The sequence below is a fragment of the Podarcis erhardii genome (genome assembly GCF_964252035.2).
Source record: "Podarcis erhardii genome assembly, chromosome: 1".
Taxonomy (NCBI): domain Eukaryota; kingdom Metazoa; phylum Chordata; class Lepidosauria; order Squamata; family Lacertidae; genus Podarcis; species Podarcis erhardii.
This window is the reverse complement of record NC_138497.1, coordinates 8,031,919-8,055,093: the sequence shown is the minus strand read 5'-3', so window position 1 is coordinate 8,055,093 and position 23,175 is coordinate 8,031,919. Positions and strand designations below refer to the sequence as shown.

Here is a 23,175-nt window from a genome sequence, read left to right as displayed (position 1 = left end):
TTCTCAGCTACCTCAGTCAATAGTTATACTCTAGGGCAGGGGCAGGCAACCTAAGGCCCATGGCCACAAGCAGCCCACGGGGGTCGTTTAACCGGCCCCCGAGCCGCCCCCGAACCAAGCCGCCCACTCGGCGAGTCCCTGTGAGCTGTGCTAAACTGGCGCAGCATGTCATGCCGACTCGCTTCCGTGGCGCTGGAAATTGTGTCTGCGCAGACGTAGACGCCGGAAATTACGGGCATGCGCACTCATGCACTTGCGCAATCCAGCCCACGGAGGAATCGCCGCTGGAGTGAACCGGCCCAGGCGAAGTAAACCTTGCCGACCCCTTCTCTAGGGCCCCATCGGCAGTATATGTCCAAAGTCATATTATACCACTTTATGGGCTCCCATAAAAGAATCCCGGGAACTGCCGTCTGTCAAGGGTGCTGAGAGTTGTCAATTGAGTAGAACTTCCATGTCCAGAAGTAGTGTACCTGCAAACAGTTGTTACAAGGCGCAACTGCTTTCATATGCAGCTTTTCAGCATCCAGGAAACATCTGATTGGCTGCTGTACAGTGGGGTGCTAGACCAGAGTTGGTCAGATCCAGAAGGGACATGGGGCAGTCGGGAAGGGTCATAGCTCAGTGGCAGAGTATGCAGAAGATTCCCTGGTTCAGTCCCCAGCATCTCCAGGCAGGCCTGGGAGAAACCCCTGCCTGAAATCTCCAATTGGTGCTGCCAGTCAGTGTAGAAAATAATAATACTGAGCTAGAGGAACCACTGGGTTGCTATCTTGGCAGAAATTGAAGACAGAACTCAGCCAATTTGAGAATCTCCGATTTGACTTTAAACAAATAACTCAGTCATATGTTATCCCAATTATCCCACAACCCCCACAATCTTGTGAAGATACTGTTTTTGAAAAACAACACATGAAGGAATTTCAGAGGAGGCAGAAAAGAAGGAGGGAATAAAGTCTTAGGCAGGGGAACTCAGTGGCAGAGCCTCTCATGACTAGTAGAGAAGCAGGGTGTGTTATGCAAAAACCAGGAGATGTATTTGCACATGTGCTTGATTTGCATAATGTGTGAAGGATTCAGGGGCTTTTTCCAAGCACAAAGAATTTATGTTTAATGGGAAATGCCTGTGCTGCGGGGGTGGGGGTGGGGAGTGGTCAGCAAATTTACCATAAGATGCAATGGGACACTTAAAAACAGTGCCCAACCCTCAGGTTCTTAGATCCCAGTGCAGCTAAGCAACCTGCCCACCAGCCCCCCTTTGCAAAAGGTCATCGTAAGCTCTGCAACATGGTGCAACTGCAGCCCTGCAGATTTCCAGAACTTTTTGGAGGAGGAGCAATGGTCACAGCCATATGTAATCCCGTTTCTCTCTCGGTTGATAGCTGCCGGCAAATCTTTGGGTCAGCTGTGCGTCACAGCAAACCTCACGAGATAATTCAACACATGAAAGAGCACCGTATGTCAAAATGTGGCTCAATAATAGCATGTTGCTGCTGTGAGTTTTTGTTGTTGTTGTCTATTTCAGATGCCCAATGGATCATACACAATAAACACATGAGACGTAACCGGCTGTGTTCTTAGATAAATAAGGTATACTATTCATGTATCGAATCATAAATTTCAACGGAAGTAACTCATAAAGTTCAACAAATGAACAAAGAAGACCCAGTGGATCAGATCATTCTCTGATCAGTTCGTGCATAAGGTCCACCCGTGTAATAGTGTCTCTTCCACCTGTCTGTTCATAAGGTCCAAACAATCCACACGAAAGGTTGTTACAGTTCCACAGAATCCTTTAACAGTGTCTAAGACAAGGGTTTCTGGAATATTGGCCTTGTTTCACTGTCCTGGGCTTCATCAGTACAGTGATACCTCGGGTTACATACGCTTCAGGTTACAGACTCCGCTAACCCAGAAATAGTGCTTCAGGTTAAGAACTTTGCTTCAGGATGAGAACAGAAATCGTGCTCCAGCGGCGCAGCGGCAACAGGAGGCCACATTAGCTAAAGTGGTGCTTCAGGTTAAGAACAGTTTCAGGTTAAGAACGCACCTCCGGAACGAATTAAGTACTTAACCCAAGGTACTACTGTAGTTAAAGCTCATATGTGATATTGCAGGACAGAGAATCTTATTGCATAGTAGTAGCTGTATGGATCATACAGGCACTTCAAGAAACCAGGGAGCTTGCTGTGCCCTCCTGGAAGACCCAGTCTCTGACTTGGATAAGAGACCTGCTTCTTAATTTCAGGAGGACCTGCAGTTTTCCCTCAAGATGAGCAGGGCTTTTCTAATGAGACAGGAAGGCAGGAAAGGCAACACAGCTTCTGGAGGAAAGGAAGCTCTGAAGGGTTTTGTAAGTATGAATCTGTGACAGGCTGTTGGAGTCCCAATGCCCATCTGCTGGTCAATACAGGTTGCAATGGCATCATCCCTGCCATCCATCCAATCAGAAGGTGCCAGGTTCAGTTTTATCGCTGCTGGTATAAAATGGCTCAGTTCCTTGCAGGAGCAACTTCTGAGTTTCCCCAGAACCTTGCAGTCTGAGCCTCGCTTGTATCTCGCCTGCTGCCTGCCCTGCGTCCAGCCTCAGGGTCAGTTCAAGACATTTTGGCACCTGAGGCGTATCACAAAATGGGCCCCCGCCTCCCGTCAGGGAAGAAGGGGTGAGTGAAGATCTACATCCGGGAACAAGGGGGGACTAGAGAGCCACATCAGGAGCAATAGTGTGAAGATTTACTTCAGGAACAGCGGGGAGAGAAATCAAATCAACTCTACCCAAAGGTTGAAGTGGGAATCAAAGGCTGTCATGGTGGGGGGAAAGGGGCGCACTCTGAATTATGCCAGGCAGGTGCAGACCCCAGAGGGCAGCCCCACCATTTTCTTCATAGGGTTGGATGAGACCAGCAGCCCCACCAAGAGTCCATTGTAGAGGTCACATGCCTCAGGGGTGGGAGGCTACCATGGAGGTGGCAGATTCAGCCTCCAACAAGTCACTGTCACTGTCACTGTGATGGCAACAGCGGGTGATGCATTCTGTGGGAGCTGGATCTGCTGTCCCTACAGATCCTACTGCCTGAGGCAGTCGCCTCATGGGTGGGCCGCCCCGTCCAGCCCAAATCTTTTCCCACTTTGCCTTGTGTCCAGATTGAACCTCACCTTGACCCACCTTGACGGAACAGGACATTCAGCCTGAGACTTGAATCTAGAGACTAAGCTATCCCACTAGACTTTGAGCCTGGTGGGTCCCTGCTTGATTCCTGATTCCTGCCCCTGGCAGGCTCTTCATCATGAGTGAAAAAATTAGGGTTCTTTGGGGTGGGGTAGAGCCCAGTCTTTTGTTTCTGTCCTGTGCTTCAGCACAATGGATAAGCTTTCTCAGTGCAAAGCTGGGCTGTGGGAATTAGTGTTGGTGGCAACACAGCTAAATGAAATAGTGCTCCCCAGTCTTGTGCAAATCTCATAATTTCTGGGGCAGGACTCAGCAACCTCTGGCCCCTGCAGCTTTGCAGCTTATCAGCTGATTTCAGTTTGCAGATGCAGCAGTCATGTGACTGTATGAATCAAGGTCCAGACATTCACCTCCATGTAACATCAAGCAAAGATGTTGGCTAGAGACAAGCTCTTCCATGGAGTTTAGTGGTCTTCTCCAACCTGGTGTCCCCCAGATGTTGCTGGACTTTTATTTTTGACCTATGTCACCAGGCAGTTTGCAATATAAAAACACATACCATAGTAACAAATGAAAACAATAATACACACCACCCCCAGTTTAAAAGGCCATGGATTGTTTAAATAGCCAAAGACCCGGAAAAGAGGAGTGTTTCATATCCTTCTACATTTCTCTGATGAAAATAGGGACATCCTATTGAATAATAATAATAATAATAATAATAATAATAATAATAATAATAATGTTATTATTTATAATAAGTTGTTGTTGTTGTTGTTTAGTTGTGTCCGACTCTTTGTGACCCCATGGACCAGAGCACGCCAGGCACTCCTATCTTCCACTGCCTCCCGCAGTTTGGTCAAACTCATGCTGGTAGCTTCGAGAACACTATCCAACCATCTCATCCTCTGTTGTCCCCTTCTCCTTGTGCCCTCAATCTTTCCCAACATCAGGGCCTTTTCCAGGGTGTCTTCTCTTCTCATGAGGTGGCCAAAGTCTTGGAGTCTCAGCTTCAGGATCTGTCCTTCCAGTGAGCACTCAGGGCTGATTTCCTTCAGAATGGAGAGGTTTGATCTTCTTGCAGTCCATGGGATTCTCAAGAGTCTCCTCCAGCACCATAATTCAAAAGCATCAATTCTTCGGCGATCAGCCTTCTTTATGGTCCAGCCCTCACTTATATACATCACTACTGGGAAAACAATAGCTTTCACTATTCAGACCTTTGTCAGCAAGGTGATGTCTCTGCTTTAAAGATGCTGTCTAGGTTTGTCATTGCTTTTCTCCCAAGAAGCAGGCGTCTTTTAATTTCGTGACTGCTGTCACCATCTGCAGTGATCATGCAGCCGAAGAAAGTAAAATCTCTCACTGCCTCCATTTCTTCCCTTTCTATTTGCCAGGAGGTGATGGGCCCAGTGGCCATGATCTTCGTTTTTTTGATGTTGAGCTTCAGACCATATTTTGCGGTCTCTTCTTTCACCCTCATTAAAAGGTTCTTTAATTCCTCCTCACTTTCTGCCATCAAGGTTGTGTCATCTGCATATCTGAGGTTGTTGATATTTCTTCCGGCAATCTTAATTCCACCTTGGGATTCATCCAGCCCAGCCTTTCGCATGATGGATTCTGCATATAAGTTAAATAAGCAGGGAGACAATATACAGCCTTGTTGTACTCCTTTCCCAATTTTGAACCAATCAGCTGCTCCTTATCCAGTTCTAACTGTAGCTTCTTGTCCCACATAGAGATTTCTCAGGAGAGAATATTTATTAATGATTTTAGAATGTATTTCAATTAATTGACTGTGATTTTATGTAAACTGTTATTTTTACTGTTGTTAGCTGCTCTGAGCCCGGCTTCGGCTGGGGAGGGCAGGATATAAAGACAAATTTATTATTATTATTATCATTATTATTACAGTGGTGCCCCGCAAGACGAATGCCTCACAAGACGAAAAACTCGCTAGACGAAAGAATTTTCCGTCTTTTGAGGTGCTTCGCAAGACGAATTTCCCTATGGGCTTGCTTCGCAAGATGAAACGTCTTGCAAGTTCTTGCAAGTTTTTTCCCTCCCCCCCTTTTTCTAAGCCGCTAAGCTGCTAATAGCCGCTAAGCCGCTAATAGCCGCTAAGCCGCTAATAGCCGCTAAACCGCTAATAGCGCTAAGCCACTAATAGCCGTGCTTCACAAGACAAAAAAAACGCAAGACGAAGAGACTCACGGAACGGATTAATTTCGTCTTGTAAGGCACCACTGTATTATTATTATTATTATTAAAGCCCACCCAGCTGACTGGGTTGCTCAGCCACTCTGTGCAGCTTCCAACATACATAAAAACATAATAAAAAGTTTTTTAAAAACTCCCCTATACAGACTCTCCTTGGCTTTGGGTTCACATAACTCCATATCCTCTGATGAAAATAGGGATGTCCTTAGGAAAAGCAGGACATTCTGGGATCAAATCAGAAACTGGGGTGGCTTCTGCAAATCCAGAAATGTCCCTGGAAAATAGGGACACTTAGAGGGTCTAATGTTTTTGCCTGGCACCCAAAAATATGTAACAAAGGCTCCAGGCAAGTCTCCCTGGGGAGAGCATTCCACAAATGGGGAGCCACCGCAGAAAAGGCCAATTCTGGTATTGCCACCTCCAGACCTCTCACACAGAAGGCACACAAAGTAGGGCCTCAGGTGATGAACACAGGGTCTGGGGTGTTTGATATAGTGGTTGGTTGGGAAGCCATCTTTAGCACCATCCCTATAGCAAATGCACTGGGAGTTCTAACATGGTGGGTTTTTTTGCTCTTGCAGTGTTTTCTGCTCCCCTGTCTGATGCAGCGAAGGAACACTAATTCTCGAGTGAAATACTGAATCCCAAGACTGGGAGGGGAAATAAAGGGGGGGAACAGTGCCCTCAAATTATTAGCAATGGAATTCAATTTTGAAAATCTTCACCGGGGTGGGAATTCAAATCAGAGTTCCTGTTTTCCTGAACAAAAACCCCAGAATGCAGCCTTTGTTCTTGAAGTGGCCAGTTAACCTCTGCACAAATAAGAAATAAAAATTGCAGCGTTCAGCTTCTCTTTGCCTCCGTTTGGCTCCATTAGAAAGGAGAAGAGTTGGGCGGAGCGGAGATTGTCACCCAACAGGGTTGCCCAATTTTAATTTCCATAGTCGGTGAAATGCATGATTAGCGCTAGTGGGATTTCAGGTGGGGCTCAGCCAAAAGGTTCTGCTTAGCATAATCACCACTCAGGAGCATCTATCAAGGGCATTCTCAGCAGGATAAATTCTGCACACGTGTTTGAGTTTGATTGACTTGGGAGCCCTCCTGCTGCAGGAAATCTTAATCCTAAACTGAAGCAGTTACAGCAGAGAGGTGAGAATTAATTTCTGCACGTCTGCCTCACAGATTTTTGTGTGCTTGGATAAAGAGAGGCGTTTCCGGCTCTGCAGTTCCACCTTATGGGCTGCTTTCACCCTGGAGAGTAAAACAAGAGGCAAATTATCCAGGGGCAGCTGGAGCCCAGAAGTGCTGTATATTCCACAGTAAAGAGCATCACACCAATTTTTAGGTCCCCTCCCCCCCGACTGAACTTTTGAGAGTGGTTGATTCAAACCTTTGCAAAAAGTTCAAAGGCGTTTTCTGTCAACTGTGGCTTTTAGGCTTTTGTTTGAATTTGGTGTTTTTAGGGCTTTGTTGTTTTTAATTGGTTGTAACGTGAATCACGCTGAGTTTATCTTTCTAAGAAAATCAATTAACCAGTATAATAAATAATAAAATATGCATTTTCACACCCTTTCGGTTTCTTTTTTCCCCCTTTTTTGAGCCAAGACACGCATCACAACATTCAGAGAAGTATGAATAACTGCTTTCCAAAAACATATTAGGAGCCTGGACACTGGGGGAAATGTAGGCAATTTAAGTAGTGATTTCCAACTACCCAGTGAGGATTTCGTGCCCTTTTGCTGCCTCCGCCATCAAGACCCACTAAGGCAGAGACCTGGATTCAAGGTTCACACCCATAAAACACTGCACTAAAGGAGTATCAGTATAGGGTTGGTGGGGTGTTGTTGTTTTTTTAGAGTGTTTACGAGTCTGGATGTCAGAAATACAGATGCAAATAAACTGAAGGAGCTTGAGAGCCAAAGCACAGTGCAATGCTCCAGTTCTGGAATTAATTTTAGAAATGCTCTTAGTTAAACCAGAATTCAGGAGAAGGGGGGGATGCAGAGCAGGAAGAACCAGACAAAGAAGAAAGGGATGGAAATATTAGGTGTAGGCTCATGTCTGCTCACCAGTCACAATCAGGGCAAGAGCACTGAATGTTTTGCCCTTCTTTTTTGGGGAGGGACACCCTGCCAAGTCAGTTTAGCCAGCCAGCAGCACAGGGATTCTGGTTTTCTTCAGATGCGGAGTCTAAACAAGCCGAAAGTCAATAAAAAAAACGAGGATGGAAAGTGCCGCTTTATGAGCTGCAAGCATTGTTGGCTCGGCCCGCATTGTGCCGCCTCGCGAACCATAAAAGATTCCGTACGCTAAGTAGTTCAAAGCGCATTAAATGGGAAACGAAATCCCTGCAAAAGCCCTCTTGCTCAGCAGTGTTTTCCTCTGCAAATCCTCAGATGAGTTTGCATTAAAGTGTTTCCGCCAGCGGGCGGCTGGTTCAAACGTTGCTCTTGCCAGGGGGACTAGGAACAAGATAACCGGGGCTCAGTCAGTTGTCCCTCACACCAAGAGGGAAAGTGAGTCCCAGCATTGTCCCTGGCGGTGAAAGCACGAAAAGAGGAGGAATGGTGAAAGAGCCAGTGTGGTGTAGTGGTTAAGAGCTGTGGACTCGTAATCTGGTGAACCGGGTTCGCGTCTCCGCTCCTCCATATGCAGCTGCTGGGTAACCTTGGGCCAGTCACACTTCTTTGAAGTCTCTCAGCCCCACTCACCTCACAGAGTGTTTGTTGTGGGGGAGGAAGGGAAAGGAGAATGTGAGCCACTTTGAGAGTCCTTAGGGTAGTGATAAAGCAGGATATCAAATCCAAACTCTTCTTCTCTTCTACTTCCCCTTCCGCGCTGCTTCTTGTGATGCACAGAAAAGTTACAGTGGTACCTCAGGTTACATACGCTTCAGATTACAGACTCCGTTAACCCAGAAATAGTACCTCGGGTTAAGAACTTTGCTTCAGGATGAGAACAAAAATCACGCAGTGGCAGCAGGAGGCCCCATTAGCTAAAGTGGTGCTTCAGGTTAAGAACAGTTTCAGGTTAAGAACAGACCTCCGGAACGAATTATTAAGTACTTAACCCGAGGTACTACTGTACATGGCTGCTGCTGTCATGAGTTTATGAAGTTCATCAAACGTTGGAAGATTAAGGACAGATAAAAGAAAGTCCTTCCCATGGCACATGGAACTCACTGCCACAGGAAATGGCCACCAACCTAGACAGCTTTAAAAGAGGGTTAGAGGGAGAAAAGGGCTGTCATGGCTACTAGCCCAGATGAATGACCTCTCCCTCTGCAGTTGGAGGAAGCAGTGCTTTCGAATACTAGTTGCTGGAATCCACAGGAAGGGAGAGAGGCTCACCTGGAGACTTCAATACATGTCTTTAGGTGCCATGCAAAAACATTCCTTTTTATTCAGGCTTCAGCCGTTCAATAATCTACTGCCTGCTAAATGTGAGGCGAGGACTTTTATTATGATTCTTTTACTATTATGCTGTCGATTATTATTCTTTGTGTTACGTTTTTGTTATTATGCTCTGTAAAAAAACATTCATAATGTTGTCCACCGCCCTTGAATCTATTGATAATTTGGGGGGGGGGGAGGCTGGCTATATAAACCAAATAAATAAATAAACTAAATAATGAAATAAGAGAAGAAACAGTGAGCAGTGGGAAATGAGGCCTGTTGGCATTCCAGAATGTTCCTAGCTTGCTCTGCCCTCTTTTCCAGGCATGGGGCCACAGATTGCCCCCACTAGAAATGACCAGTCACAGTATTAGACACTTAAACTGGCTGACTTCATGGGCGGGGGGGGGGGGAAGGGTGTACTTTATTCTAGCTTTCCCAGGTTCACAGCTAGAGATGGGCAGATATGTCTATTTCACTTTTTTTTCCTGTTTCCTTTGCAATCTTAAATTTAGCTTGCCATCTTTCCACATCAGTTTACAATTATTTTAACAGTCCCTAGGAAAAGGCAACAGCATTTTAGCACAAATTTGTCCTGATATGCTCATTTTTTGCACTCAGTTTTGCCTAACAGGCACGTTCGTGCAAGGCCATTTCCCCAAATACAATACATTTCCACGTGCTGTTTTCACAGACACGTGCATATTAATGCACACCTTTACCCCAGCATATCCCATTTTTGTACGCATTCCTCGCCCAGAGAACTGCATTTGCAGATTTCAAAAGGTGGCTGTGTATGTTTCAGTTACCATCTCGTTTCGCAAGTTCCCGTCCGAATGCGACGTGAATCCGGTTTCTCCACCCCTTTCATTCCTAGTCACAAGAAGTCACAGGGTGAGGAGGGTGTTCTTGAGGAACGCTTTTTGTGGGGATTTCATCTCCCATGAATTCTGGTGCTGGAGGAGACTCTTATGAGTCCCATGGACTGCAAGAAGATCAAACCTATCCATTCTTAAGGAAATCTGCCCTGAGTGCTCACTGGAAGGACAGATCTTGAAGCTGAGGCTCCAAGACTTTGGCCACCTCACGAGAAGAGAAGACTCCCTGGAAAAGACCATGATGTTGGGAAAGATGGAGGGCGCAAAGAGAAGGGGACGACAGAGGACGAGATGGTGGGACAGTGTTCTTGAAGCTACCAGCATGAGTTTAACCAAACTGCGGGAGGCAGTGGAAGACAGGAGTGCCTGGCGTGCTCTGGTCCGTGGGGTCGCAAAGAGTCGGACACGACTAAACGACTAAACGACGACAACAACATCTCCCATGATATTAAGCAGGCAGATCCTAGGAGAGTGTTCCTCCTTATCTTAACACCTCCAATGCTAATAGATCATCCCTGGTGGGAAGCTGTGATCCTGCAGACATACACAGACACGCAGGAAGGGGCTAGCAACCCGGGTGCCTTTTGTGGGAGAGACACTAACAATGAGGCAAGAACAGATTCAAAGAAGGCTGGCGATAAATTCGCCTCCTGCGGTTCTACCCGACATGGACCGCCAGGGCTAGGATAAACAGGCACTTCGGGGAGGTTGACAGGATTGTTTTGATTATTCGGGAGATGAATCTCCCTGCCCTTTGATCCTATGATGTTTTTGGAGCCTACAGTGCTATGTAGCAGCGGGAGTTTATGTATATATATTTTCTGTCCCAAGGAGCAAGCGACTGATTTATAGAAGGAAGTGCCCATTAAAGAAGCACCCAAACACAATCAAAATAGTTGGGTTTTCACTCCTCACGGCAGTGAGCTGAGGAGACAGGATGTTTTCCCATGAAGATAGCGCATAAGAATAGAAATAAAGAGGTACTCGGCTTGTTGCTGATCTGGAAACTTGGAATGTGGAGAACATATATAACAGGGGTAGGCAACTTAAGGCTCGGGGGCTGGATGCGGCCCAATCGCCTTCTCAATCCAGCCCACAGACAGTCCGGGAACGCATCTCTGGGTTATTTGTGGGACATAGGAATTTGTTCATTTATTTCCCCAAAATATAATCTGGCCCACCACATGGTCTGAGGGACAGTGGACCGGCCTCTGCTGAAAAAAGGTTGCTGACCCCTGATATATAAAATGCGTCTGCAATGAGTGTGGCTTCTCAGCATTTTCTTCTAAAAAATTGCACATATCTCATGCAAGGTGAAATCTACACACATATAAAAAACATTCTGAAAATGCTTTTTCAAAAAGTGTTTTCAAAAATACATTGAATTTCCCATAAGGCTCAACATCGCTATCTAGCGTCACGTTCTGTATTGCACTTAAAACACACTTAAACATTTTATTTGCAGCTGTAGAGCTGAGTCCCAAAGGTTTCCCATTCCTTTATCTATTCCCCTTTTGTTTCAGAGCAGGTACCCATCTCTAGTTTTTAAAATTAATTTAATTTCCTATATTATTCACCACATTTTTCTTCACCCAGCTTGCAAATCACACACACCCTGCCCCCCCACCCCCGGTTAGCAAATCAAATATATATTTTGCGCTCTCTCTCGCTCTCTCAAGGCTTTTTAAAATCCTGAAAACTGCTTCAGGCAGAGATGAGAGGTGGGGTTCGTGATGTCACAGTGGCTGGCCAATCGGCACTATGCACAGTTGGAATTTTCAATAAAATGGCACAGCTGGTTTATTCGTTTGTTCAAAGGCATTTCTAAACTGTTAAATTCTTTAGCAAATCCCCAAGCAGTGCACAAAAATGACATCAAAATAATGTAACAGCATAATAAAAACAGTATAAAAACAGACTCATTTTATGTCTCAGGGGAAACCTGGGCAAAAGGATCTGTATTCATAAGATGTATGAAGCAATTCACAAATGTTTGGCAGATGGAAGGGCATTATTCCACACCAGATAATTCCCTTTTGGGGATCACCACCCTATGGTATTCTGCAGGGTGCGGAGCTACAAACAAAATTTCCCCAGATGACCTGATATTACAGATCTCTATAGGGACAGGTGGTCTTTCAGGTAAGCTGAGCTCAGCCTTGTAGGCTCAGCAACTTTTGGTTCCTTCTCTCATTGAACTGCTTCCATTCCAGCTGATCATTAGAATACCTTGTACATAAATGCTACTGCTTGAGCTTGCTTTTTTCCTTTTCCCCTCCCGATCATTTTCCTTTTATGTCGTGTCTTTTTTGACTATAACCCAGAGGGCTGGGAAGGTTTTGGTTTTTACAGCTTTGTAAGTCTCTCTGAGAGGGACGCGGGTGGCGCTGTGGGTTAAACCCCAGAGCCTAGGACTTGCCGATCAGAAGGTCGGCAGTTCAAATCCCTGCGACGGGGTGAGCTCCCGTTGCTCAGTCCCTGCTCCTGCCGACCTAGCAGTTCAAAAGCACGTCAAAAGTGCAAGTAGATAAATAGGTACCACTCCGACGGGAAGGTAAATGGTGTTTCCGTGTGCTGCTCTGGTTCGCCAGAAGCGGCTTAGTCATGCTGGCCACATGACCCGGAAGCTGTACGCCGGCTCCCTCAGCCAATAAAGCGAGATGAGCACCGCAACCCGAGTTGGCCACGACTGGACCTAATGGTCAGGGGGTCCTTTACCTTTTTAAGCCTCTTTGAGAGCCTTTCAAGGGGTGGGAAATGGGATGAAAAGGTGTTTAAAACATAAATTTGTATCTGAATTTGTATCCATTCACTTCGTTGGTGTGGGAGAGGGGAATCCTTTCCGCACATGATCGGCATACCACTTTGCTGCGAGGATCTCCACATTTGCATCAGAGTTCACCCGGAGCACAGAATCGAGGCAAACGCGAACATTTCCGTGCTGTTGGAGGCGGCTGATTATATTTATAAAAGGAAACACTAGTGTTATATTCCTCAGTGTCCTTTCATGCAGACAGATTAACTAATATTATATTAGCAGACGTCTTGGCTCCTGTTCCATCTGATTTCACTCCATTTTACACTTGTCACTGATGCGTAATCAGAAACATGGGGAGGAGGCGGGCTCCTCACAGGCAGGTAATAAACACCTGCCATCCTTTGATTAATGGCCTCGCAGTGATGATGCGCTGGAAGATAGTGATAAAAGCGAATGGGAGGGAAATGGGGGGGGGGAGAAGGTGTGAGCATGTCTCTTTCTAACACCTGCTGAGCTTGATTAAAGAGTTTTATTAATACCACACGCTCCATTTGCCCCCATTTAAAAGGGGCAGAGCCTGTTCACTGCTTCCAGCCTCAGCACCTTTCAGAAGCATCGAGAGACCTTCCTTGGAGAGGAGGGCTAAGTTGTGGACTGGGAAGAAGGAGGAATTTTCAAGTAATTCAATTAAGAAGAGACTTTTGGCAGCCTTTTTCTCTGTTCGCTTCAGACCCCCATTTGATTCTCCCCTGGTTGTTATGTGAAAAGTTCAGCTCACCTCATCCTTCCTCTAAGAAGCTCAGGGCGCATGGGCGAAGATATATGTCATAACATACAATTTGAGGATTGGATAAAATTGTGGAAAGTAAATTTGAAATTTACAAATTGTATATTATTGAGAGAGAACTATATGAAAATGGAGCTACTGAAGGTAATGGGGCCCTTTATATGTCCAGCTGTCCTTTGTCAACAACAAATTGCCCCTGTTTTTTTGTGTTGAATATATGCTATATGGTCATTTATGGACATAATAGGTATCTAAAGCCATTTGAAACATAACAAAATATTTATTTTATCAAAGTAATAGTTGAACTGAAATACAGTTCAGTATATTAATAAAAAAGGTAAAGGACCCCTGACAGTTAAGTCCAGTTGCAAACAATGAAATACACTTAAGAAGAAGTATATTAATAGTGAAATAATTATTAAGCTCTAACTTAAAATGATTTTTTTATATTTTAGGGAGCAGGCTAGCAGGCGGGGCCCATGACTTACATCATAGGAGCCGACACAACACAAAACACTGTTGCTCTATGTAGGTTTTATTTTATTGGTTTTTTATCTTATATTTTGGAAATGTACATCCAGGATTTTTTTCCTTTAAATTTTTTTGGGGGGTCCCCAAGAGAGTGGGGCCCTAAGCTATAGCTTGTTTAGCTTATATCCGGCACTGGTGTTGGGTCTCTACTTTGCCTAGCATTAGGCCTTAAACCTGCGTAACAAAAGCAACAGCAAAGCCCCGTGGATCTTATCGTTTGCTGACCGGAATCTCCTGGTGGTTATGCAGGGTCTGTCTCTAGCAAGAGACGCAGGGCTTGCACCTTGCAGATTGTGCAGGCAGAAAGCAGCTTTTACTGCAAAGTAAAACCCTTTACTCTGCAACGCCAGCTGAGAGGTGGCTGGGGCTCATGCCTTTGCAGATTGGGCAGGCAGGAAACTTACTTTGCACTAAAGTGTTGCTTTCCTGTCTGGAAGGGCGAACATGTCAGATGACACAGCAATTCTTTAAACAGCTCTTCTTTATTCAGATGCCAGAACAGAACTAGGCTGAGGAGCTCAGTCAGCCTGTTTATATAGAGCTCCAGAACAATGCAACTGTTGCCATTTTCTAAAACTATCCAATCACTGAATGTCACTTTTCGATCCTTCATTTGCATACAAAACTATCCAATCACTGAACGTCACTTTTCGATCCTTCATTTGCATAACTATCTACAGTATCCCCCTGCTGGCCCAGGGTGAGAACTTCAGTACATAACATGCGCAGTGCATTCTCAATATATTAGGTAAAGGAGCTAATGGTCAGATAGGTCCAGTCATGGCTGACTCTGGGGTTGCGGTGCTCATCTCGCTTTACTGGCCAAGGGAGCCGGCGTACAGCTTCCGGGTCATGTGGGCAGCATGACTAAGCCGCTTCTGGCGAACCAGAGCAGCACACAAAAACGCCGTTTACCTTCCCTCCGGAGCGGTACCTATTTATCTACTTGCACTTTGACGTGACTAAGGAAGCAGAACTTTTAAATTATCGATAATTACCAGTTCAGCGAATGAAGCACTTCTGAGCATCCCATCCCCAAAGCTCTGTACCGGCCACCTTGAAAACAGCCTCATTTTTATCGCAGTAACTGACGGAGGTGGAAGCAGGAATGCTTTGCTGTAATAATTTAAAATGTCTGTTTCGTTCGTCACTGTAATAAATACATGGCATTTAGTGATTAACTGCATCCTACCAGGATACAGAACACCCAGGATCATTACTTTCTGCCTGTCTTTATGTATGATCTATTTGATTTATTGCATTTTGTTCTCATATAGATTGGGAAAACAGAAGTGGGGGGGGGATGTTTTTTGAAGGGAGGGATTTAAAAATCCATAGATGCATAAATACCAGGAGGTTGTATCCAATAAAGTCCACCTTGTTAATGTGGGGATTATTTTTTGTGTCTGCAGTCAACCTTCTCTTTCTTCCCTACTTTCCATAGACCTCCCTGTGCCCTCCCCAAATTTGCAGGAACCCCCAGAACACATTTGGGGGGAGTACGTAAGGCTGGTTCCCACAGTGGGCAGTGCCTGGGGGAGGCTGTGGAATTGCCTATGGGGGTGCTAAGAGGCAAGCGGGCAGCAGGAGGTGTAAATAATAATAGTAATAATAGTAATAATAATACCGGTTTTTTTGCTCCATAAGACGCACTTTTTTCCTCCTAAAAAGTAAGGGGAAATGTCTGTGCATCTTATGCAGCGAATGCGTGGTCCCTGGAGCTGAATTGCCCAGGGGCAAAAAGCAGATCCTGCTTCTTCTTTTTTTAGGAAGAGAGAAGGGGGTGTTGAAACAAAGCCACTGAGCAGCTGGTCAGCAAGTGATCGGGATGGGAGATAAGGGACTCTAGCGATAAAGGAGGCTGCCTGGGAGGGGGCAGGTAAAGACAGCAAACTTGCAAGGAGAGGAGACAGGAAGACTAAGCCAATGAGGAGAGAAATTAGAAGAAAAGGAGGAGCAAAAAACTGCTCCAGCTAAGGAAAAGACACTAAGGCAAACAAGAGGGAAGGGGGTGTTGAAACGAAGCCGCTGAGCAGCTGATCGGCAAGGGAACGGGCAGGACATAAGGGACTCTAGAGATAAAGGAGGCTTCCTGGGAGGGGAGAGGTAAAAGCACATGGATCCTCAGGATTTTTGCATTGGGTCACCTTAAATTCACCATCAGATCACATAGCATGTCCATGGCTACAGCCTGCACCAAAAAAACCACGCATCCACTGTTTCTTGGGGCCACAATGGTGCAAAAACATGGTTACAAAGCACGGATCCACATGGATCCTCAGGATTTTTGCGTTGGGCTACCCCAAACTCACCTTCAAATGTCATATCATGTCTGTGTCCACAAAAATCATACACCCACTGTTTCATTCAGAATATATTTTTTTCTTGTTTTCCTCCTCTAAAATCTAGGTGTGTCTTATGGCCAGGTGCGGCTTATAACCGTGACCTCTCTGCCAATTTAGATACAGTGACTGAACTGGAGGCCCCTCGACTGACTTCAGGTCCAGTGTTGGACCATTTCGATTGAATACTCCCTGCTGATGTGGATAGATTCCTCCAAGTTAGTAGGCCCACCACCTGCCTCCTTGATCTGTGCCCGTGTTGGCTGATTAGGGAGTGTCCAGATGTTGCGCGGACCCCCCGGTTGAAATTATCAATTTGTCCCTTGACACGGGGACATTCTCAGGGGAACTGAAGGAAGCAGTGATATGTCCACTCTTAAAGAAAACATTAGATCCCTTAGACCTATCCAATTACCGCCCAGTTTCAAATCTTCGATACCTGGGTAAGGTAATTGAGAGAGCAGTTGCTGAACAGCTTGGTAGGTTTCTGGAGGAAACATCGGCTTTAGATCCATTTCAGTCCGGTTTCCATCCTGGTTTTGGGACGGAGACGGCTCTGGTTGCCCTAACAGACGATCTCCGTAGACAGCTGGATTGAGGCGGGTCAGGACTGGTGATCCTTTTAGATTTGTCAGCAGCCTTTGACATGGTTGATCATGATCTTCTGGACCACCGCCTCGCAGACGTGGGGATACAGGGCATAGCCCGTAACTGGCTGTGCTCTTTTATCTCTGGTCGGGGACAGATGGTGGCACTAGGGAGGGAAATGTCGTCGCGCCATTCCTTGGTGTGTGGAGTGCCGCAGGGCGCAATCCTCTCCCCGATGCTTTTTAACATCTTTATGCTCCCCCTTGCCCAGATTATCCAGAGCTTTGGGCTGGGCTGTCACCAATATGCTGATGACACTCAGCTCTATCTGCTAATGGGTGGCCACACCGACTCGGCCCCGAACACACTGACCAGATGCTTGGAAGCTGTGGCTGGATGGTTTCGTGGGAGCCGATTGAAACTAAATCCTTCGAAGACAGAGGTCCTATGGCTAGGTCGGGATGGCATGGGGATGAGGGACCAACTCCCTTCTCTTGCGGGGGCCCAATTAGTGCCATTGCCTTCCGTTAAGAGTTTGGGTGGAGGCGCAAGTTACAGCAACAGCCAAGGCGACATTTTTCCACCTTCACCGCATCAAGCAGTTGGTCCCTTACCTTTCCCGCCCCGACCTGGCCACAGTGATCCATGCGACAGTCATCTCCAGGCTTGACTACTGTAATTCGCTCTACGCGGGGCTGCCCTTGAAGCTGTCCCAGAAACTCCAGCGGGTGCACAACGCTGCAGCGAGACTCCTCACGGGGTCCATGCCATGGGAGCATATTCACCCAGTGCTTTTCAAGCTGCACTGGCTCCCGGTGGAGTACAGGATCAGATTTAAGGTGCTGCTTTTGACCTTTAAAGCCCTTCACGGCCTAGGACCCTCCTACCTACGGGACCACCTCTCCTGGTCTGCCCCACGGAGAGCCTCAAGGTCCATAAATAGCAACACCCTTGTGGTCCCGGGCCCTAAGGAAGTTAGATTGGCTTCAACCAGAGCCAGGGCCTTTTCAACTCTGGCTCCGGCCTGGTGGAACGCTCTGCCTCATGAGACCAGGGCCCTGCAGGATCTGATTTCTTTCCGCAGGGCCTGTAAGACAGAGTTGTTCCGCCTGGCCTTTGGCTTGGAGCCAATTTGATTCCCTCCCTCCCTCTCTTTCTTTTTTCTTTTCCTTCTCCTTCTGCGATGAGGCTACATTTTAATATTTTAATGTTTCAGTATTTTAATGTTGTATTTTTTAATTTTGTTTTTAAGTTGTAATCATTCAACTTGTTTTTATTATTGCTTGTAAGCCGCTCTGAGCCCAGCCTTGGCTGGGGAGGGCAGGGTATAAATAAAAATTATTATTATTGTTGTTGTTGTTGTTGTTGTTGTTGTTGTTGTTATGGAGCAAAAAATATGGTGATAGTAATAATAATAATAATAAATTTGTGCCCTGCCCACCAGACTCGGTTGCTCCATGACAAAGAGTGGTCAGAGGGAGAAGATGGGGAGGAGGAGGTGTTGGAAGCTGAAGAGGTAGCAGGGTTTAGTGAGCAGGAAGAGCCTGTGGCAGAGAGAAGTCTGGAATCAGAGGCAGCAGCTGAAGCAGGAGAGGAGGGAGGCCAAGAGGCAGAGATGAGTTTGGCTGGTGAAGTCACGGATGTCTCCCCCTCCTGCTGTGACAAGCTCCCTTCCTCCCTTGTCTCCCAGAACCAGAAGAGGCATGAAAAGGGCATAGGTTGCATGTAGGTGCAGTCTCCGATTGCTTGGGGAAAGCCCTGGAGAAGAGGGGACTTAAGATGGCTGTGAGGTGGTGGGGACTTTCAGTCTGGCAACTGCGTTTCATGAAGTAAGAGCACCAGGAATGAGCTGCTCTCCTCATTAGGCCTGACACTCAACCAAGTCTGTGTAGGTCGTGTTTTCATTAATAAAAAGCTAATTCCAACTTTGAAGTGTCTATGGCAACAGTGTCCAGGGCTTTTTCCCAGCCAGAATTTGCAGGAACTCAGTTCTGGCACTTCTCAGGTGAGCGCCATTGCCATTACAAGAGGAAAAAGGTGAGATCTGGCACCTCTTCTTCTACAAAAATAGCACTCATAGTGGACTCAGCTACATTAGTAAAGAAACAGCAATTTGAACGCACTATAAACATGCAACACCAGATAGCGCCAGAGAGCAGGAAATTTTAAAACACAATTTTCCATAGGGATTTTTTCTTTTCTTTTGTTACAGCGATCTAATTTCTGGCTTATTTATAGCAAAACCCCCCCCCATGTTTAGATCCACCCTGTTTCTCATACTGAACATAAACAAACTGTGGGGAAAAACCTCTTATGAATTGAAAGTGGGGACACTATATGTACTTTTTCTTCTTTGTTTTGGAGCACAAGTAAATCTTTAATAAAAACTCATTAAAAACAGAACTCCAACTTTGAACTGTGTGAATAACTGACTGACACGCTCCTGTGACACCCAGGCAAAAAAACAAAACCCCACACTTGGGCACAGAGCTTTTAAGTGCATACCTTTGCTTGGAAAGAGCAGGACAAAAAGCGAATAAGCCCTAAGAATAAAAAGAGCCCAGTGTCCAAGCTGGCTGGATATTTGAGCCAAGACCTTTCTGTTCAAAGGTGGCACTCCAGCATGGCAGAACACCAGTTGAGGTCTCGCCTCAGCTTCCCTTTCTACCACGATTTATTCCGTTTGTTCCGCAGTTCCTTGGCACATGTCTGAGACGTCTTTCTTTCGTCCCGCTCTTAAGTGCGGAATCAGAACATCAACCTGCAGAAGACCTGGTTACATTGGTTCTGGTTCATAGAATCAGAGAAACGTATTGTTGGAAGGGACCAGGGGGGTCATCTAGTCCAACCCCCCGCAATGAATGCAGGAATATTTCGCCCAATGTGGGGCTTGAACTCAAAACCTTGAGATGAAGAGGCCCTGGCTCCTAGGCATCCAGACATTTTGTCAGGGAACTGCTGGGGGGGGGAAGGCAGATGGATTACAGAGAGCCCCCAAAGATCGTGGGAAGCAGAACTTCCTCAGCGGAGGAAGGAAGCCACGCCTCTAGTGGGGAGGAGATGCAGGGCTCGGAGGATGCAAGGCGGTGCCAGAACACCTTGCCTGAGCAAAGCGGGGAGGAGAGAGGTCCCCCTTTACCCAAGCCTTCTTTGCGCAGTAGGCTTTCGCGCAGAGAGGGGAGACGTAGGCTGGGGGTCAAGAAACTACTCTGCTGGGGAAGATTTAAGGACCGCCCACTCTCAGATTCTGCCAGTGAGTGAGCAAGACATGGAATAGAGATGCTCTGCATTGTAAAGGTTTTTAGCACCAATAATAAAGCACTAGAACAGACCAGTGAGGCATCTTGCCTGATTGCTCTCAAGCAACCACCCGATAGCCATAACACATTTCTTGGACTCCAAAGCTCCCACAGCATCAAACAGAGCCAAGCCCATTTGAGAAAACATGTTTTATATAATGCAAAACAGCAAGCTATTATTTCCCATGGCCGGACATTTCAAAGGGAGTTTTGTTTTGATAGCCAGAATCTGATCATGGAAGGAAGATGCCACACAGGAAGCAGGGGGGGAAATCAGAAGCAGGGGACATCAGAAGGCTGATCACAGCGCGTAAACAACTTGTCAGGGAGGAACTCTGGAATTAAATGATATCAGATAAACAGCAAGGATTTTTTTTCTCCCTCAGCCGCCGCCACCAGACAGAAATGGGATAGAAGCAGAATGCCGTGCTAGGAGCCTGAATGGAGCCATAATTACAAAAATCAGAAAAGGCGAGATCGGAAGAGATGTTGCTCATAACACGCACGGCCATCACTTGATAACTGCAACAACAAGTATTGACTTGAGATAATGTGCCTCTGGGAATCACGAGTGGGGAGAGCTCAGATTCTTAGGAATGCATATGAAATAAAGTCAGGAAATAGCCACCTATAAACAATGTTTATTAACCATCAATCACTATCCTGGGAATCATAAAATGAAAGGGAGGAAAAGGAGTACTGTTGTATTGTGGAATCATCTTAATAAATAAAGAGGTTCCTCATTAGGAAAAGAGGTGCACTCTGTAAATAACAGGTCCCTTTGCCTCCTGAGACTCAAAATTAATTTACTGCACAAAACCTCATAAACCTCTTTTCCACCCCACGCCTTTTTTCACCCCCTGTGTCGATATCAACCACTTTGGGAAACCCAGGGGTAAAGTTTTCACTATTTTCACACTGACGCTCTGGCCTTGTGTATTCCTCAGCCTCTGCTGAATAGTTAAACCTGCTGTCCTCCAGGACCTTTTGACCTCGTCCGTCTCCTCCTCTGTTTGTACCCGAGAGATGCGTCTGAGGGCTTTACCAGACACAAATGATGAGGCAAAGCCCATTTGCATGGCTGAAATCTCCACGGATAAATGGGAGGAGGAGGAAGGAAGGACCTCGGGATTGAGTGATGGCCACTGTCGCGTGACCCTTCTTCTCGCTGACCGCTAGGCAGAACTCTTGACCTCTAGGGCTCGTACATCATCTCCTGGCAGGACCTTGTTGCTCATGTTTGCCTGGACATGTGCTTTTCATGTGCTAAGTGGACCCTCAAACTGCCCCCTCCTTGGAGCAGGGACAACAATAATCCAGGAGTGGACAATACGAGACTCCCCATGGCAAAGGCCAGCTCTTTAGAACCATATCATTAGGAAACTTCAAGGTGAAAGGCCAGCTGAGTGACTTGGGACTTCTCATTAGCTGATACCCAGAGCCAGCTCTCTTTTGTCTGGGCACATGAAGTCAAGGGTCCAGCTGGTTGGCAGGAATTGACTTTAGACAGCTCAGAAGAGAGCTCTCCGGGGTCTATACAGGTGAACAATAAGCCAGACAAAGCTTATGCTGAAGCAGACCATTGGTCTGTCTCGCTGACTCTTGTCTGCTCTGACCAGAAGTAGCTCCACAAGGTCACAGGCAAGATAGGACTATATCTTCCATTCTTTATTGCAGTCCACAAATAGATACCAGTACATAAAAATACAAAAAAAAATACCCCATACATACTACTTGGACATCGGATAAAACTAAGCTTATTTTAGACCTTTCGCTAACACAATGTGCTCTCCGATCCTGACAGCCTCCGAAAGAAACTTGGCAACTGCCAAAGATATGCTGGGGATCCTATCCTATAGGTTTGTTTGTTTGTTTAGTCGTTTAGTCGTGTCCGACTCTTCGTGACCCCATGGACCAGAGCATGCCAGGCACTTCTGTCTTCCACTGCCTCCCGCAGTTTGGTCAAACTCATGTTCGTAGCTTTGAGAACATTGTCCAACCATCTTGTCCTCTGTCGTCCCCTTCTCCTTGTGCCCTCCATATTTCCCAGCATCAGGGTCTTTTCCAGAGAGTCTTCTCTTCTCATGAGGTGGCCAAAGTCTTGGAGCCTCAGCTTCAGGATTTGTCCTTCCAGTGAGCACTCATGGCTGGTTTCCTTCAGAATGAATAGGTTTGATCTTCTTGCAGTCCATGGGACTCTCAAGAGTCTCCTCCAGCACCACTCCTATAGGTACCTAACAGATCTTCCTGGAAGGTTCGCAATTAATAATCTTTCACTGTCAGACCTGCTTGTACTGTATAGTCTTGCAGGCCTGTAGAATATGCGGTATAGATTCTGCTTCCTGATTTGTACAGCAGAGTAAGGAATATCCACAGAACTGCCTCAGAGCATTATGGAAGGAAACGCTTCCAGTTTGGCCTTGGGGTAAAGTTTCCCGACATACTGTAAACTCAGAGCTCTTGTTGAGTATCACCACAGATCACTGTAAGCAATGTCCCATAGTCCTTGTTTTAATGATCTAAAAACTATGTTGAAGCCCAAGTGTTCAAGAAGAAATGGGGACAGCCCAGTCGAGGAGCTTTTTGGACTTTGTGTTTGGACCAGCAACTGACTACTCATCCCTTGCTAGATGTTGGAGTAGTCCTGTGCCCAGTTTGAAAACATTGACCTTAAGCCAGTATTTAAGGCTTTATTTTTTTAGCTGAGGATGCCAGGGATCAAACCTAGGGCTTTCGTACAGAAGATGTGCCCTATAACAATGCGCCAAATGTTACCGCACTCAGCGAAGACGCCCGGGGCGGTCTGCACCCCACCGCACCCCCCTTCCTCTGTCCCTGTCTTGGATGCTGAGAGGCAGAAGTGGAGACTGGAGAGTCTGCACTGGAGGAAGTATTTGGGATTTATTTCCATTTGAAGTGGAGGAAGAGGATGCCTCCTGCAGCTGCATGGGCACTCTGCTAGTGATGCATAATGTCTGAGGCTGGTCCCAGGGTTCAAATCCCACAAAGGCCTGAATCTCACCATAGCTGCCAACTTACAGATTTGAAAATAAGGGACCAGCAGCCTCGAAACTAAGGGATCAGCAGCCAAAATAAGGGATTTTGCTTAGCTTATACAGATATCCAGCACTCATGGAGCCAGGCTGCTTTTGCTGCGACTGACTGTGTTTTGCAGGGGGTTGGACTAGATGATCCTAAGGGCCTACAA

General features: G+C 46.3%; 1 long non-coding RNA gene across 1 annotated transcript; it reads left to right on the top strand.

The window, feature by feature from the left end:
- The first annotated feature begins 2,199 nt into the window (after positions 1-2,199).
- On the top strand, positions 2,200-6,956 carry LOC309345730. Its single transcript, XR_014158357.1, has 2 exons — positions 2,200-2,353; positions 5,971-6,956. It is a non-coding gene; the product is annotated as an uncharacterized lncRNA (long non-coding RNA).
- The last annotated feature ends 16,219 nt before the right edge of the window (positions 6,957-23,175 follow it).